General features: G+C 38.3%; 1 protein-coding gene and 1 pseudogene across 17 annotated transcripts in view; one reads left to right on the forward strand and one right to left on the reverse strand.

Moving 5' to 3' along the window:
* RGS6 (regulator of G protein signaling 6) overlaps positions 1 to 17,543 on the forward strand; it is a 556,931-nt gene that overhangs the window by 42,408 nt on the left and 496,980 nt on the right. The gene's annotated exons all lie outside the window — the stretch shown is intronic.
* LOC144321495 (U4 spliceosomal RNA) lies at positions 9,861 to 9,925 on the reverse strand (annotated as a pseudogene).

Raw genomic sequence — 17,543 nt, forward strand, 5'->3', positions numbered from 1 at the left:
TGACAGTGCATTTTATATAGGTACAATTTTGTTTGTTAATTATACCTAATAAAAATATTACCTTCCATTTTATAGTTCCTTTCAGCAGTCCATAGCCTTCATATTATGTTTGTGAAAGTCCTGAGATAGTTTATCTAAACTTAATAAATGAGGAAACTGAGGTTTTTGTGAAGTCAACCAGCCATTAGTAGCGGAGACAGACTTTCTGACCTTGGGATCTGGTGTCCTGCACACTACTTCTCATAGCTGCTCTGGGCAGGGCCAGGCCTTCAGTCATACAGCCATGTCACTTACACCAATCTTAGCAGAGGTCTGTGCTACAGTCTAGGCATCTGGTACTTGGGTTCATCCTGGTGGTGGTCACCAACTGATCTCCAAAGACCAATTTTACATCCTAGGTATTTTTTGGCATTACTCTAAAATTGTGACTCTGTTGAGCATGGTGTACTGCTCAGTCTCTTTCTTTTCCTCATCACCCCACTATTGCTTGTGTTACAGCCCCAAACCAGCCAAAGCAAACCAAACCAATAATGGATTCCCATTCCCATTCCTCTTACCACATGGCTTCAAATGAGGAAAGGTATAATGCATGTATTCTGTTCAGAAAAAGGCTGAAAAATTGTGGGAAAACACACTTTCAAAGAATGTTTGTGTTCTTTGGGACATAGGAATATAGCATTCATCACAACTGCTGCTTACAGCTGCACAAGTTATTAAAAGAGTTCATTTTCAGCAAATTTTAAATAGTGGAGATGGTTCTTGAGCGCATTTAACAAGCACTCTGTCCTGGTTTTGCCCCAATCCCTGCATGTTCCTTCTCAGTCTTCATCCCTCGAGTGGCCCCCTCTGTTCACCTTGTAACGCCTTGGCCCCCTTCCTTCTCTTCTGTATGCTGTCTAGGGGCAACGTCATGTTGTGCATACACTGGTTTGGGGATTCCTCCAAATGCTATCTCCTCTCCAAACTCCAAATGCCTATACCCAGCTGTCTAAAGGACATGTCTGAATCTTCCTTACTTATTACAGATTCAGTAGATAGAACATAACTGAAAGCGTTTTCCCTCTGGAACTCAGTGGTTGGTGTGTCACATTCATCCAGTTAGCATCTTGACTAAAAATCCGAGCATGATTCTCCTTTATGGGACTCACCACTCCACCCTCTTTGCTATGTAAATATTTTTATTTTTGTGTGTGTCACCTTTTGTGTTTGGCTCCCTATGATACTGTAAATGCTTGGCATCAGGTAGGCAATAAATAAATATTTGGTGGACAGTGCTATTGATAAGCATTCCTGAAACGTATCCTGTTATCGTTCCCAGATCGTTACCATGTGACTTCTCCTTATACTGGCTTGATTGTGTAACTCAAACTTTGGTGCAAAGATTCGTAGCATCTCTCTGAGCTTTGCAAACTTATTTATCTTAGGAATTATTGGGCTTGGCAGCCATCCACATCGTGTAACAACTCTGCTGTCACATTTCTCTCCTTGCTTGCTTTGCTCTCTCCCCACTTTTCACATTCCTATCTGTGCGAGAGAATGAGAAGAAATGAAGAATACAAACCCATATTTCTTTCACCAATTAAAAATATCTTTCCATCTTGTTTTACTATTAAATCAGTTCCTTGTCCTCTTTCTATATCACAATTAAAACAACTTCTTTCCTATTTGGTGTCTTTAACATTTTTTATGGCAGAAATGATTCATGTTTATTATACAAAATTAGAAATTCTATACAAACACAAAGAAGGAAATAAAATGCATAATCCTCCTCGCTCGGAGAGCTATAGTCAACTTTTATTTTTAATTTTTTTAAGTTTTATTTATTTATTCGAGAGAGAGAGAGGCAGAGATGCAGGCAGAGGTAGAAGCAGGCTCCATGCAAGGACCCTGATGTGGGACTCGATCCTGGGACCCCAGGATCAAGTCCTGGGTCGAAGGCAGGTGCTAAACTGCTGAGCCACCCAGGATCCCCTATAGTCAACTTTTAATATCATACTACTTCCATACTTTTTTCCCTATACACTTATTTCAACAAAAATGTAGACTTCTTGTATTTGCTGTTGGAAAGCTTCTTTTCACTGAATAGATTGAGAACATATTCCCATGAAAGCAAACATTCCTCTAGATCAGGTGTCAACAAACTTTCTCTGTAAAGGGCCACATAGAAAATATTTGAGGCTATGTGGGACATACAGTTTCTGTTTCAACTACTTTACTCTGCTGTTGTAGTACAATATGTAAATGATTGAGTGTGGCTATGTTCCAATAAAACTTTATTTTTTTATTTTTATTTTTTTTAAGATTTTATTTATTTATTCATGAGAGACACACAGAGAGAGAGAGGTAGAGACACAGGCAGAGGGAGAAGCAGGCTCCACCCAGGGAGCCCGACGTGGGACTCCATCCTAGGACTTCAGGATCAGGCCCTGGGCTGAAGGTGGCGCTAAACCGCTGAGCCACCCGGCTGCCCCCAATAAAGCTTTATTTTCAAAAATAGCCAGTTGGCAAAGTTTGGCTCATAGCTGGGCCATGGTTTGCTTATGCTTGCTCTAGAATACCATTTTTAAGGGCTAAACAGTGTGCTGCTCATCAATGTATCATGATTTACTTAACCAATCAGAATAATAGCTAATGTTCTTTGAGGCCTTACAAACTCTTTGAAGAGTTTGTTCTATCTCCTTTTTCACTCTTCCTGCCCACAACTCTGTGAAATATAGGTATCATTTTTTCCTGTTTAACAGATGAGGAAACTTAAAGAACAAGTAGGTTATTTGCCTAAGGCTAAATGACTATCAAGTAGAAAAGACAAAATTTAATTTGATATTTAGAAGCCATGCTTTTAACTATTCATTATATTTTTATGCACATCGGTGGTTATTTCCTGGAGACAAATCTCTAGAATTAGAATTACAAGTGCATCTTATGGCTTTTGATCTGTGTTTCCAGGTTGATAAGTATGCCAAGTCCTATTTCCTGGGTGATCTAAACCTTAGTGATAATACTTCATTGTTTCAAATCACATTAGAAATTATAAATTTAAAAAATTATAAGTGCAGTGATAGACATTTATGCATATTTCTCATCTGTATTTCCTCTTAGGTGAATTTCTCATTAATGTCCTCTTATTATTCTATAAGAGTTGTTTTTTCTATTGATTTATTGGAGCCTTATATATGGAACTCCTCTGGTGTTTTAGTTGATAGCACATGGCTTGTTATAAAAAGGGTCTGTTTACTTTAAAGAGCTATTGTCTTTACAGTTAAAGAGAATTAAACAGAAAATTATTTGGTTTTAGCATAATAACACTAATTAGACTTCTGGAATTAAACAAATAAATAATAATAATGATAAAAAAAAGCAAAACCCTATAAGGTAAGAGAGAACTTACTGCTGCTGAGGAACTTGTCCCTTTAGTTCACATCTTTTAAGTCACTAGGATTTGGGTTCTTTAATTGGAACTACTGCTTTGCTGTGGCTATGGCAACATATCTTAGCTGCCATGAACAGCATACACCTTGACAAAATATTTTTTAGAGAGTGGGTTTTAGATGGAATTCATTATCCAGTCTATTCATGGAGAGTCTAGATGAATTAATGGGTGGTAGACCAATAATTGTATAATCATAACAGTAATAAAAATAGTGAAATTAACAGTTACTGTCTACTGATCACTTACTGTATCCCAGGCACAATGCTAAATGCTTTATATTTATTTTGATCTTAACTGTAATTCTAGATCATAGATATTGTTATTACCCCTGTTTTATACATGAAGAAACAGACCAAAATCCTAGGTGCCCTGGACTCTACAGCTCCTAAATAGGAGTGGAGCTTGACTTTGACCCTGATGCTCTACTGTCTGAGACTTACAAATGTATTACAGAAAGATGTTAGGGTATTTGCTTACTTGTATGCACGAGTATGGCATATATCTTGATTGTCAAATGTTGAGTCAGTACTACTAGACTCTAATAACACTAGGATCAGTGGGCCATGAATCTGACCCAGGATTCAGAACCCCTGCTCTTATAAAGATGAGAGTTAGGATGATTTATGAGATTCAAAGAGCCCAAACCCAAAGGGTAGCTGCCCTAACATATTCTATCTTGGGTTTCTCTTGAGGACCATCAAATTGGAAGAGGATTTATATAATGTGGAAAGGTAGAGTTCTAAGACATCTTAGGCAGTAGAATAGAACACACACACACACAGGGACATAATCATTTGAGAATGTGCATATTATGAAATATTTGCCATGATAAAGGTAATGAGCACATTTGTCACCTCACATAGTTACTTTTTTGTGTGATAAGAATGCTTAAAATCTACCCTTTCAGCAAATTTTATATTCACAACACAGTATAATTAACTATAGTCACCATGCTATACAGTAGATCCTCAGAACTTATTCATCTTATAACCAAAAGTTTGTACCTTTAACCAATATCTCCTCATTTTCCCCCACTTCCCAACCCCTGTCAGCCACTCTGGTTCTGAGTTCAACTTTAAAAAAAAATTTCAAAAAATAAATAAATAAATAAAATAAAAAATAAAAAAAAATTTCACATGTAAAGTGATATCGTACAGTATTTGTCTTTCTCTGTCTGGCTTATTTCACTTAACATAATGTCCTCCACATTCATCCATGTTGTCAGTTTCTTCTTATTATAGCTGAATAATATCCTGGTGTGTGTGTGTGTGTGTGTGTGTGTGTGTGTGTGTGTGTGTATGTATATCATATTTTCTTTATCCATTCTTTCATTGATAGACACTTAGGTTGTTTCCGTTCTTAGATACTGTGAATAGTGTTGCAGTGAACATGGAACTGTAAATATCTCTTCAAGATACTGGTTTCACTTCCTTCAGTTTTATACCCAGAAGTGGGACTGCTGGATCATATAGTAGTTCTATTTTTTTTGAGGAAACTACATAATGCCTGTACCAATTTACACTCTCACTAACATGTATACAAGGGTTCTCTTTTTTCCACATCCTCACCAACTCTTATTATTTCTTGTCTTTTGTTAATAGCCATTCTGACAGGTGTGAGGTGACATCTCATTGTGGTTTTGAATTTCATTCCTCTGATGATTAGTGATGTTGAGAATCTTTTCATGTACCTGTTGGCCATTTGGATATCTTCTTTCAAAAAATGTTTACTTAGGTCTGTTGCCTATTTTTAGATTGGATTATTTTTGCTATTGAGTTGTGTAAGTTCCTTATATATTTTAGATATAACTCCTTATGAGATAGAATTTATGAATTAGTTCTCCTACTCTGTAGATTGCCTTTTCGTTTTGTTGATTGTTTCCCTTGCTGTGCAGAAGGTTTTTGGCTTATTGTAGTCCTACTTGCTTATTTTTGATTTTGTTGATTGTGCATTTGATGTCACGTCAAAAAAAATCATTGTCCAAACCAATGTTAAAGAGCTTTTTTCCTATGTTTTCTTTTAGGAATTTTACAGTTTTATGTTTTACATTTAAGTCTTTGATCCATTTCTAGTTAATTTCTTTTTTAGAAAAGATTTTATTTATTCATGAGAGACACAGAGAGAGGCAGAGACAGGCAAAGGGAGAAGCAGACTCCTCGCAGGAAGCCTGATGTAGGACTCGATCCCAGGACCCCACTATCATGCCCTGAGTTGAAGGCAGACACTTAACCACTGAGCCACCAAGGCATCCTATTTCCAGTTAATTTCTGTGAGGAGTGTAAGATAGAGGTCCATTCTCATTCTTTGAAAATAGATTACAGGTTTACTAACACAGTTTATTGAAGAGATTATCCTTTCTCCATTGTGTGTTCTTGCTTCCGTCCAAGATAACTTGACCATACATGTATGGGTTTACTTCTGGTCTCTCTAGTCTATTGGTCTCTGTATCTGTTTTAGGTCAATGCCATACTATTTCAATTACTAGAGATTTGAAATATAGCTTGAAATTAGGAGTTGTGATGCCCCAGCTTTATTCTTCTTTTTTGAAATTACTTTGAATATTCTGGATCTTTTATGGCTCCATATAAATTTTAGGGCCGTTTTTCCTATTTCTGTGAAAAATCATTGGACCTTTGATAGGCATTGAATTGAATCTGTATATTGTTTTTTGTAGTATCGATATTTTAGTATTAATCCTCCCAATCCATGAATATGGGATATCTCTTCATTTATGTGTCTTCTTCAGTTTCTTTCGTCAGTATCTTATAGTATTCAGTGTATAGGTCTTTCATGTCCTTAGTTAAGTTTATTCCTGAGTATTTTATGTTTTTCATTCCATTGCAAGTGGATTTTTTTTCTTAATTTCTCTTTCAAATAGTTCATTTATAGTGTATAAAAATGCAACTGATTTTTGTATGTTGATTTTGTATACTGCAACTTTACTGAAATCATTTATTTTACGTTTCTTTTTGGTGGAGTGTAGGGTTTTCTATATATTAGGATCATGTTATTTGCGAACAGAGACAATTTTACTTCTTTCTTTCTAATATAGATGCCTTTATTTCTTTTTCTTGCCTAATTGTTCTGGCAAGGAGTACCAGTATTGTGTTGAATAGAAGTGGTGAGAGTGGGCATTCTTATCTTGTCCCTGATCTTAGAAGGAATGATTTCAGATTTTCACTGTTGAGAGTGATGTTAGCTGTGGGTTTGTCATACGTAGCTTTTGTTATGTTGAGGTGCATTCCTTTTATACCTAATTTGTTGGAAGTTTTTATCATGAATGGATGTGGAATTGTGTCAAGTGTTTTTTTTTTTTTTCTGCAGCCATAGAAATGAACATATTTTTATTTTTCATTTTATTAATGTGTTGTAACGTATTTATTGATTCGCATATATTGAACCTCCTTGCATCCGAGGGATAAATCCCTCTTTATCATGGCATATGATACTTTTAGTGTGCTGTTAAATTTGGTTTGCTAGTATTTTGTTAAGGATTTTTACATCTATATTCAACAGGGTTATTGGCTTGCAAATTTTCTTTTCTTGTAGTATTTTTGTCTGCCTTTGATAGTGGGGTAATGCTGGCCTCTAAAATGAGTTTGGGAGTGTCCGCTCTTCAATTTTTTGAAAGAGTTTGAGAAGGATTGGTATTAATTCTGTAAATGTTTGGTTTAATTCAGCAGTGAAACCATGTGGTCCTATGATTTTCTTTGTTATGAGATTTTTTGATTACTGATTTAATCTCTTGACTCATTGCTGGTCTGTTCAGATTTTCTATTCCTTTATGAATTAGTCTTGGTAGGTTGTACGTGCATATGAATTTATCTATTGTTTCTAGGTTATCCAGCTTGTTGGTATGTAGTTGTTTATAGTAGTCTTTTATGATCTTTTTATTTCTATGGAATCCGCTATGTCTCCTCTTTCACTTCCAATATTATCTGCTTGAATTCTCTCTTTTTTCTTAGTCTAGCTAAAGCTTTGTCAATTTGGTTTGTCTTTTCAAAAAATTGTCTTTCCATTTTATCTTTTCTATTATTTTTTGAGTAGCTTTCATTTATCTCCACCCTAATCTTTATTTCCTTCCTTTTGCTCATTTTGGCCTGAGTTTTTTTTTTTTTTTTCTATTTTCTTGAGGTGTGAAGTTAGGTTGTTTGAAATCTTTGTTTCTTTTAATGTAGGTGTTTATTGCTATAAACTTTCCTCTTAGAATTGTTTTTTCTGTATCCCACAGATTTTCCCATGATGTGTTTCCATTTTTGTGTGTTTCAAAATATTTTTTGATTTTTCTATTATTTCCTCAGTGATCCATTGACTGTTTAGAAGTATGTTGTTTACTTTTAACATTTGAGAATTTTTCAGCTTTCCTCCTGATTTCTAGTTTCATACCATTGTGGTTGGAATAGATACTTGTTACGATTTTAATCTTATTAAATTTTTAAAAGACTTGTTTGTAGCCTAGCATATGATCTGTCCTAGGGAAAGTTCTGTATGCACTTGAGAAGAATGTGTATTCTGCTGCTCTTGGATGGAATGTTCTGTGTATCTGTTAGGTCTGTTTGGTCTAAAGTGTAGTTTAAGTTCAGTGTCTCCTTATTGATTTTTTTGTCTGCGTGATCTATCTATTGTTGAAAGTGGAGTATAAAGTCCCTTGCTATTTTGGTATTGTTGTTTATTAACTCCCTTCAGATCTGTTAGTATTTGTTTAATATGTTCATGTGCTCAATGTTGGGTGCATATGTATTTACAATTGTTATATCCTTTTGATGAATTGGCCTCTTTATCATTATATAATAACTTTATCTTATTATAGTTTTTGATAAAATCTGTTATATATAAATAAACATATAAATATTTAATGATATAAATGCAGCTATCCCTGCTCCCCTTTGGCTTTCATTTGCATGAAATATCTTTTCTCATTCCTTTACTTTCAGCAATATGTATCCTTAAAGTTGAAGTGAGTCTCTGGATAGGCAATATATAGTTGGGCCTTAAAATTTTTTTTTAATCCATTCAGTTACTATATGACTTTTAATTAGAGAATTTAATCCATTTATACCCAGTGTAGCTATTGATAGATAAGGATTTACTTTTGCCATCTTGTAATTGTGTTCTGGTTATTTGCTAGTTCCTTTGCTCCATTCCTTGTCTCTTGCTATCATCCTTTGTGATTTGATGATTTTCTATAGTGTATGCTTAGGTTTCTTTTCCCCTGTCATGTATGTAATATAGCTTTTGCCTTGAGGTTATTATGAGACTTACATAAAATATAACAGTCTATTGTAAGAGGATAACTTTGCATACAAAAATTCTGCCCCCCTTCTATGTTTTTGATAGCACAATTTACATCTTTTTATATCATGTATCCATTAACAAATTATTATACCTATAGTTATTTTTTTAAGATTTCTTACTTTTTAAAGTAATCTCTATATCCAACGTGGGGCTCAAACTCACAACCCTGAGATCAAGAATCACATGCTCTACTGACTGAGACAGCTAGGTGTCCCATACATATAGTAATTTTAAGTCTTTTTTTTCTTTCAAATTCTTTTCTTTATACCAGACTTAAGTGATTTACACACTACCTTTACAGAATTAGAGTATTCTGAATTTGACTATATACCTTCTTTTACCAGTGAATTATATACTTTTATATGTTTTTATGCTATTAATTAATATCTTTTCATTTCTGCTTGACAAGTCTCTTTGGTGTTTCTTATAAGGTGTGTTTAGTGGTAATAAACTCCCTCAGCTTTTGTTTGTCTGGGAAAGTCTTTATCTCTCCTTCATTTTCAAAGGGCATCTTTGATAAGTATTCTTGGTTGGCAGTTTTTTTCTTCCAACACTTTGTATATGTTATCCTATTCTCTTTGAGCCTGCAAGGTTTCTGCCAAGAAATCAGCTGATAGCTTTATGAAGGTTCTCTTGTATGTAACAAATTTCTTTCTCTTGCTGCTTTCAAGATTCTTTCTTTGTCTATGATTTTTGACAGTTTTATTATATTGTGTTTTAGTGAAGTCTTCATTGGGTTGAATCTGATTGAGGACCCATAAACTTCATGTACGTGGAAGTCTATATCTCTCCCAAGATTTGGGAAGTGTTCAGCCATTATCAGAGGAACTACTTTTTTTTTTTTTTTTTAGATTTTACTTATTTTTTCTTGAGAGACACACAGAGAGAGAGAGAGAGAGAGAGAGAGAGAGAGAGAGAGAGGCAGAGGGAGAAGCAGGCTCCATACAGGGAGCCTGATGTGGGACTCGATCCTGAGTCTCCAGTATCAGGCCATGGGCTGAAGGCGGCACTAAACCGCTGAACCACCCGGGCTGCCCAGAGGAACTACTTCTGTTGGCCACCCAAACTACTCCCAGGTGCCTACCAGTTTACACATGAAACTCCCTTTCCTGACAATAAAGCATTCTAACTGATCCCAATTAGCAATAATCGCGCCTTGGATAAACCTCATTGGCTACGATACTGTCACTGCACAAAGCTACTAATTGATCCCAAACTATGATTTTAGTCTTCAATCACATGACTCCATAATATGTACCCAATTCTCTGGGCAAACAGACCTGATTCAGACAGCTTGTGCTCTTTTTCTCTTTTGTTTAACCTGTTTTATCTATTTGAAATGTCTTCAGTTTCTCTACCTCAAACCCTCAAAGTCTTCTCTGTCAGAATTCTCTGCATTCCTCAATACTGGGTTAAAATTACTGATTTTTATTTTTTACTTTAAAAAATATTTTATTTATTTATTTATTCATGAGAGACACACAGAGAGAGGCAGAGACATAGGCAGAGGGAGAAGCAGGCTCCTCACTGGGAGCCTGATGTGGGATTCTATCCCAGGACTCCGGGATCATGACCTGAACCAAAGGTGGATGCTCAGCCACTGAGCCACCCAGGTGCCTCCCTCAATTCCTGATTTTTATAGAAAAAGTGACTACCCTACCCCATTTGATTCTTATGGTATTCATATTACTTTCAAGTCAACTATAACCTACTTATTTGTAGGATAGCTTTTGTGAGTGTCTTCTCACTCGGGCTTCATTGGAAGGCCCTTGAGAATTAGGATCTAATTCATTTTTGTATTCCCTGTAGGACGTGCATGGTTCTTTGAACATAATGATTTTCCAAGAGAACTGTTCTTATGGAACCTGATTTTATAAGAAAGGAAATCTCCATTTAAAGCTTTGATATAGATTGAATTGTGCCCCCCCCCCACAACAATATTGAAGTCCTGTCTTTACCTCACATTGTGACCTAGTTTAGAAAGTCATTGCAGATACAATTAGTTAAGATGAGGTCATACTGCAATAAAGTGGGCCCCTAATCCAATATGACTGATGTCCTTGTAAAAAGGGAAATTTTGACATACACACACACAGAAAGAGAGAGAGAAAGAGAGAGAGAAAACACAACATGTAAAGATTGGAGTTCTGTTGCCACAAGCTAAAGATCTGTCAGAAACTAGGAGGATAGATGGGAACAGATTTTTTTCCTGGACTGTTAAGAGAGAGCATGACCCAACTGGCTCACTTCTCTAGGCCTCCAGAACCATAAGGCAGTACATTTCTGTTGTTTAAACACTCAGTTTGTGTTACAGAAGCCCCAGGAAACTAATTCCAGCCTGTATTTTCACCATCCTCAGAACAAACAAAAATGGGGTGTTTTAAATGATCCTTTTCTTGGTAGAACTGAGGGCTGAGGTGGAGTAGCCTGAGAACAAAGTAACCAGAATCTTCTCTATGAATTTGTACCCCTGGTCCTCTGTTCCAGTCTGAGTTTTTATGGACCCTCAGAGCATCTTTAGCACTGGAAATTCAGCAAGTCAGAACTGGGCAATGTTTTATCTTTAACCCTCTTCCTCCTTCATAAGGCTCTCTCAGTTATTACTACCATATTCCTTTCAGTCCCTCTGGCTAAAACCTTTTACAATCCTGCCCTTTTCTTATCCCCAATTTAAAAAATCTAGATTTCAGGTCACCTGGGTGGCTCTATCCATTAAGCATCTGACTCTTGGTTTCGGCTCAGGTCATGATCTCAGGATTGTGAGATCAAGACCTGCATCGGGCTCTATGCTGTGTGTGGAGGGTGTGGAGAATCCTTAGAATCCTTTCTCTCCCTCTGCCCTCCCACCCCTCCTCTAGCTTGCACGCATGCTCTCTCTCTTTCTTAAAAAAAAAAAAAATCCTCAGTAGTGATGGCAATAATTGGCCATATTGAGGGGCAGATCCTTAACACTGTAACAAGACCCTCAGTCCTGCCTGATAGCACATGCCCAGCTTTGTTGGCATTGGGGACTGGGACTCTGGCCAGATGAGGTGAGAGCACTGCCCCTCTATCACAGGGATGTAAGTGTAGATTTTCTGATCCTGGGCTGAATCAGACTGAAAGTTTGCATCCTGCTATGTCACTTACTGGCTGCAGGGCAGCCATGGAGAGGCTCCTTAATCTCACTGGGCCTCTGTTTAATAATCTGTAAATGAGATAATAATGGAACTCACTTCATAGGGGCATTGAGAGAATTAAATGATTTAATGCACATCAAGGGGTGAGAATCTGGCACATGGCAGGTGCTTCATAAATGTTCACTTGTATCGTCATACATGCAAGAAAATCTCATTGGCATTTATCCAAACAGCTTGATTATTTTTTCATAAGGAAGGGCTATAATTAATCCTCAGTTTTTCTTTGCCTTCCCTCATCCCCTACCAGTTTTACACACATTAAGAAATGTGGTGGTAGTTTATACACACATGCTAGGCTGGCCTAGCAGGGAGTTTGCAGCAAAGCTTCTGGGATCTAACTTGGCTGAGCTCCTGGGCCTCTCCTAGCTGTCAAGTCCCCTGTGCTTACCTGTCTTCGATGTTGTTTAGGTTCCGGTGACCAAGGGCACAGCTTGGTGACTCACCTCCCGAGGCCTCTGGAGTTGCCAGGGGATGCCTCTAATTAGGTACACTGTTGAACATGCAAGTTTTTATCCTAGAGGCAAGAAAGGCTACTGGGAATAGCTGCTTAACATGAAATGCAGGCAGCAAGTCCAGTTGTTAGTTAGAAGGATGTTACCTTTGATTTGAATCATTGGCAAAGCCCAGGCAAGCAAATAGGACCCCAACCCCAGTTGTTTGCATTGTATTCTCCTTATAGGGTCACTCCTAAGCTGAGCTGATTCATTCAGCTGATATTTACTACTGAATTTTCATAATCAATAGGGATTTATTAAGCAATTCCTAAGTGCCAGTTACAGTACTAGGTGTTGATGATAAATGAAATGATGAATAAGACACAGTCCTGCCTATAACAAGTTTGTAGTCTGGTCATTGAGATAGATGGTTGAGCTAATAGTGGTCTTGGGGTTGGGGCACTAAAGATGTGGTATCCCAGAGTGGGGGGGCGGATCCTGGCTTAGCCTGGGGGCAACTACAGGGCCATCATACTTGTCATTTTTGATCTAATGCCTCTATAAGACTGACTTTGGACAGGATAAGGATTGTGACTGTCTTTTTATTGCTGTATCTCCTGTGCTATTTGTGGTTGGCATGTGGTAGAGGCTCAATAAACATTTGGTAAATAAGGCAATAGTATCTAAACTGAGTACTGAAGGATGGGGTGTTAGCAAGGAGGAAAGTATGTGTTGGGGGGTGGTAGAAGAGTGGCAGTAGGAAATAAAATGGTGAGGAAGGACATCATGGGGAAAGAGTGACATGTACTCCTTGGGAAGGACAAAGATTGGTACTGAAAACTGCTCATATGGTAGGGTAGTATGGAGGCAATTCAAGAGGCGTGGGGAAGGCTGATGGTGAGAATAAGGTGGAATTATTAAAGGTTTTAAACAAGAAAGACTGTTTGGATTTGACATGCATGTTTTAAGGTGTAGGAAGGGGATTGGAGAAGACAGAATGGAAGCAGAAATGCCAATTTGAGGGCTTCTGTAGCAATCTTGATTAGAGATGGGGGTGGCTGGACAAATTACTGACAATAGAGAAGGGGATGGGGATAGATTAAAAAGCAGTTAGGGATGTAGAATCACTAAGACCTGGCAATTGTCTTTAGAGAAGGAAGGAAGGAAGGAAGGAAGGAAGGAAGGAAGGAAGGAAGGAAGGAAGGAAGGAAGGAAGGAAGGGCACCACATCTTTAAGGAATGCTAGCATCTTTCACATACTTGATAAACAACAGAAGAAGAGGAGCAGTGGAGAGATAAAACCATGTGTGGACACACTGAGCTTGAGTTGCCTACACGTGGTTCAGTGGGCAGGTGTATACATCAAGGTTAACCTCAGGATAACAATCTGGTACTCAATATACAGGATTAGATGCTCATTAGCATAGAAGAAAAAGGTTTTATAACTTAGAGATCCATTGACGAAATTCAGAAGGCCCATGAACTCAGAAATCACATTGAAGTTTTAATGCACGTGCATTGTTCTGGAGAGCTAGCTTTGTGTCAACCTTTTAAAATAAGTTAACCCTTGATTCTTAGGGCTGTGGGAGCTAGCAGGAGTGATGGGATTGCTCAAGTAGAGTGAGGAAGAAGAGAGCTGTGGGAGCATTGGGATTTTGGGGGTGGGGTGCTGTGCTGAGTCAGCAGTGGGGGTCAGTGTATGAGGGATGAGATGAAGATTTACAGAAAATATTAGCTTTACTGTTTATAAAGTGCTTTCACAGATGCTGTCATTTCATGTCTCAGTAACTCAACTAGATGTTTATCATTTGGTTCCGTGTCAGAGTTCAGTACAAGACACAGAAACTTGGCTATAAATTTTAAACAAGAAAGGATTTAATACAGAAAATTGGGTGCTTACAAAATCACTGGAAGGGTGAGCCTCAGGGAAAAGATTTCCAGAACAAGGTGGAGCCAAGGTAAAAATGTGCCCCTGCCATTGCCATCCCGGCATTGGGAAGCTGGGATCAGAAAGTCCCTGTGGCTACTGCCCTTGCTGCAACTGCTTCTCAACCTACGGAAAGCTGGAGTAAGGCACAAGGACACTGCCGGGGATCAGAAGTCTCATGTTTCCATGAACACTCAAGGAGACAGAAGATGGCCACCATCTTATCTACCTTCTACAACTCCTTGCATGCATGCATGCATCTAATTAGTGGAACCCAATTAACCCCTTTACCCCTAGATTCAGGGAAGTCTGGAAAATATCTACCTCTCCACCTAAAAAAGAGAGTGAATTGGAGGTAGAGGTTTTTCTTTTCCCCTAGGGACCAGATAATAAATATTTTGGTCTTAGCAGGCCATGTGGTCTCTATCGTAGCTACTCAGCTTTACTATTGCAGTGGAAAAGCAACCATAGAAATTACATAAAAGAATGAGCATAGTTATGTTTTAATAAAACTTTATAAAAATGGGCAGTGGGCTGGATTTAGCCTGTGGGCCATAGTTGGCCCACCCCTGAGAAGACAAGTTAATTCTCAATAATTACAATGGGTTCATTTTACAGGCAATTAAGCTGAGAGATTTCGCACCACTTAGCCAGTGTAAATGAAAACATACCCTCATCATTTTGGTTTCAAAGTTCATGCTGTTTTCAGCAAACCTTGATGCTGAGTCCATCCCTTTGAGAGACTTGTGATCTAAAGAGGAGATAAAATGTGCACCTCACTTACAGATGTAAAAGCCCCAAGAATGGTACAAAATGCTTTTGCATACAAGACATGTTTGACAGAAGAAATCAGAATAGCCTTCACTGTGGAAGTTGTTTGATCTAGGTGTTAAAGGGTAACTTTAATAGGTGGAGATGGTGGTGGAGCAGGTGGGGTGCAAAAGAACATTTAAAGTGGAATGGGAAACTTCAAGGCAAGTTTACAAAAACAGCTAGCAATCCAAACTCATCTGAACATTGTGGCCTTCTAGGGTTTTAAGAGAGGAAGACTGGCTTATGGACAAGACAACCTTGGATGTTACAATTAAAAATCTCAATTTAAAAAGCAGAAGCCTTGGTAATTTTTGAACCGTAAAAATTACAGGCCGCAATGTACATGTTACTATAAGAATAGTTATCTGGTATTGTGGTGCAGAACTTTTTGACTCAGAAGCTACGGTCAACAAGAATTCACATAGGAAGTGATTGTAGTATCTTTTCATACAAAGGAAACAATGGACATGAGGGATATCTTGAGCCATTCATGGTACTTGGAAACTTATAAATGTAGGTGGGATAGAGAAGAATGGCTTTGATAGTGAGAAACAAAAATAATAAAACTTGGAAAGCCAGGAGCAGGAGGTTGTTTTTGTAGGAAAGATGGTGGAGGATGAGAGAAATGGACATATGGGGCAGGCAATTGGAAATATGGGCTTGATTTTCAATAGAGAGAGAGGTCGTTGGGAGTTGTTATATATAGCAGGACAAAGAGCCATAGAGAAGCTTGTGTCTCTGATGGTTGTGAGTAGTAGAGGATTTCCAAAGCAGAAGCCAGGGGACTTAGGTCATCAAGAACCAGGAGAGGCACAGGGACAGGGAAATGGAGTAGGGAAGATAGGTGGAGCATGTTACCAGAGGAGTCAGGGGAGGAGCTGTTTCCAGAAAAAGGAATGGCCAAGAGTGTTGCCTCTACTGGGAGGACAATAAGCATTCATGAAAGGCCACTTGGCTTGGTGATGATGCAGTTGTGGTGGGTGAACCCTGAGAGAGCCTTTTTTTTAGTGTATGGAGAATAAGTGGAGGCAGAAGCTGTGGTCTGTTCACTTGAGGAATTTGATTTGGAAAGGAAAGAGAAGATCGGAGATTGAAATTTGTTTGTTTTAAAGTTGATTACTTCTTCAGTGCCCGAACACCATCGATAACCTCACTTGTCAGGATGTATCCTGATGTCTCCCGCTTCCTCACCAGACCTCCCTAAGGAAACGGTGGTTGAAGGAGGAGCACCATCTATTCTCTCTTGATTTCAGGATCCATTTTTTGGTCACTTGTTTGCATCTGACTTGACTTTGCTTTTTGGCTCTGCGGGTGGCCTCTCCTGGCAACCTGTGAGGTAATACACAAATGTGTGCAGTTGTTAAGCAACTGCTTCCAGCCGTGGAGGCTCTGCTAAATTTGGAACACACACGAGTCCCAATCTAAGTCTTCATTCAGCAGTGAAAAAATAAGTCCCTGACTTTGAAATTTCAGAGGTTATACATTTGCAGAATATAAAATCAGTGCGCTGAGGATTTTTGTCTTACCTCACAGGATTCCTTTAAAATCCATTAGAGAATTGCTGTGCAGTGAAGATTGCGTTCCCGCCAGCATCTTTTCTAGAAAGAAACTAGGTATGTCCAAGCTCCAGAAGGAATGGAGTCTCTTACACCAGTGCTTTCTGTGGTACTAAACAAAAACAGAATGTACACAACACCACCACCACCACAAACTCTAGAGTCTCAGATGGAAATGATTTTATCAGTCTAAATTAAGGCTCTTTATTTATTCTAACTCACATTTCCTTTCACACCTTAGTCAGTAGCTTCTACTACGTAATCAGCTGAGTCTCAAGTAGGTTATGAAATGGATGCATGAAGAGGTAACTTGGATTAATATTTTTCCCTCTGTCGAATTCACTTCCTTGCTTTCGTATTTAAACGAAATACAAAATATGCTATTCTCAAAGGCCCTCAGCTGTGCTGCTCTGGAGCTATTTAGAGATTGGAAGTGTTCTAGTCCTCTTTCACATTTGCATAGAACTTCAGTTTTGTTTTTTTTTTAATAATTTTTTAGGGATCCCTGGGTGGCGCAGCGGTTTGGCGCCTGCCTTTGGCCCAGGGCGCAATCCTGGAGACCCGGGATCGAATCCTACGTCGGGCTCCCGGTGCATGGAGCCTGCTTCTCCCTCTACCTGTGTCTCTGCCTCTCTCTCTCTCTCTCTGTGTGACTATCATAAATAAATAAAAAATAATTAAAAAAAATAATTTTTAAAAAAGATTTTATTTATTTATTTATTTATTTATTTATTTATTTATTCATTCATTCATTCATTCATTCATGAGAGACAGAGAGACAGAGAGGGAGAGAGGCAGAGACACAGTCAGAGGGAGACGCAGGCTCCATGCAGGAAGCCAGATGTGGGACTCGATCCCGGGACTCCAGGATCACGCCCTGGGCTGAAGGCAGGAGCTAAACCACTGAGC

Source organism: Canis aureus, chromosome 9 (genome assembly GCF_053574225.1).
Source record: "Canis aureus isolate CA01 chromosome 9, VMU_Caureus_v.1.0, whole genome shotgun sequence".
Lineage (NCBI taxonomy): Eukaryota > Metazoa > Chordata > Mammalia > Carnivora > Canidae > Canis > Canis aureus.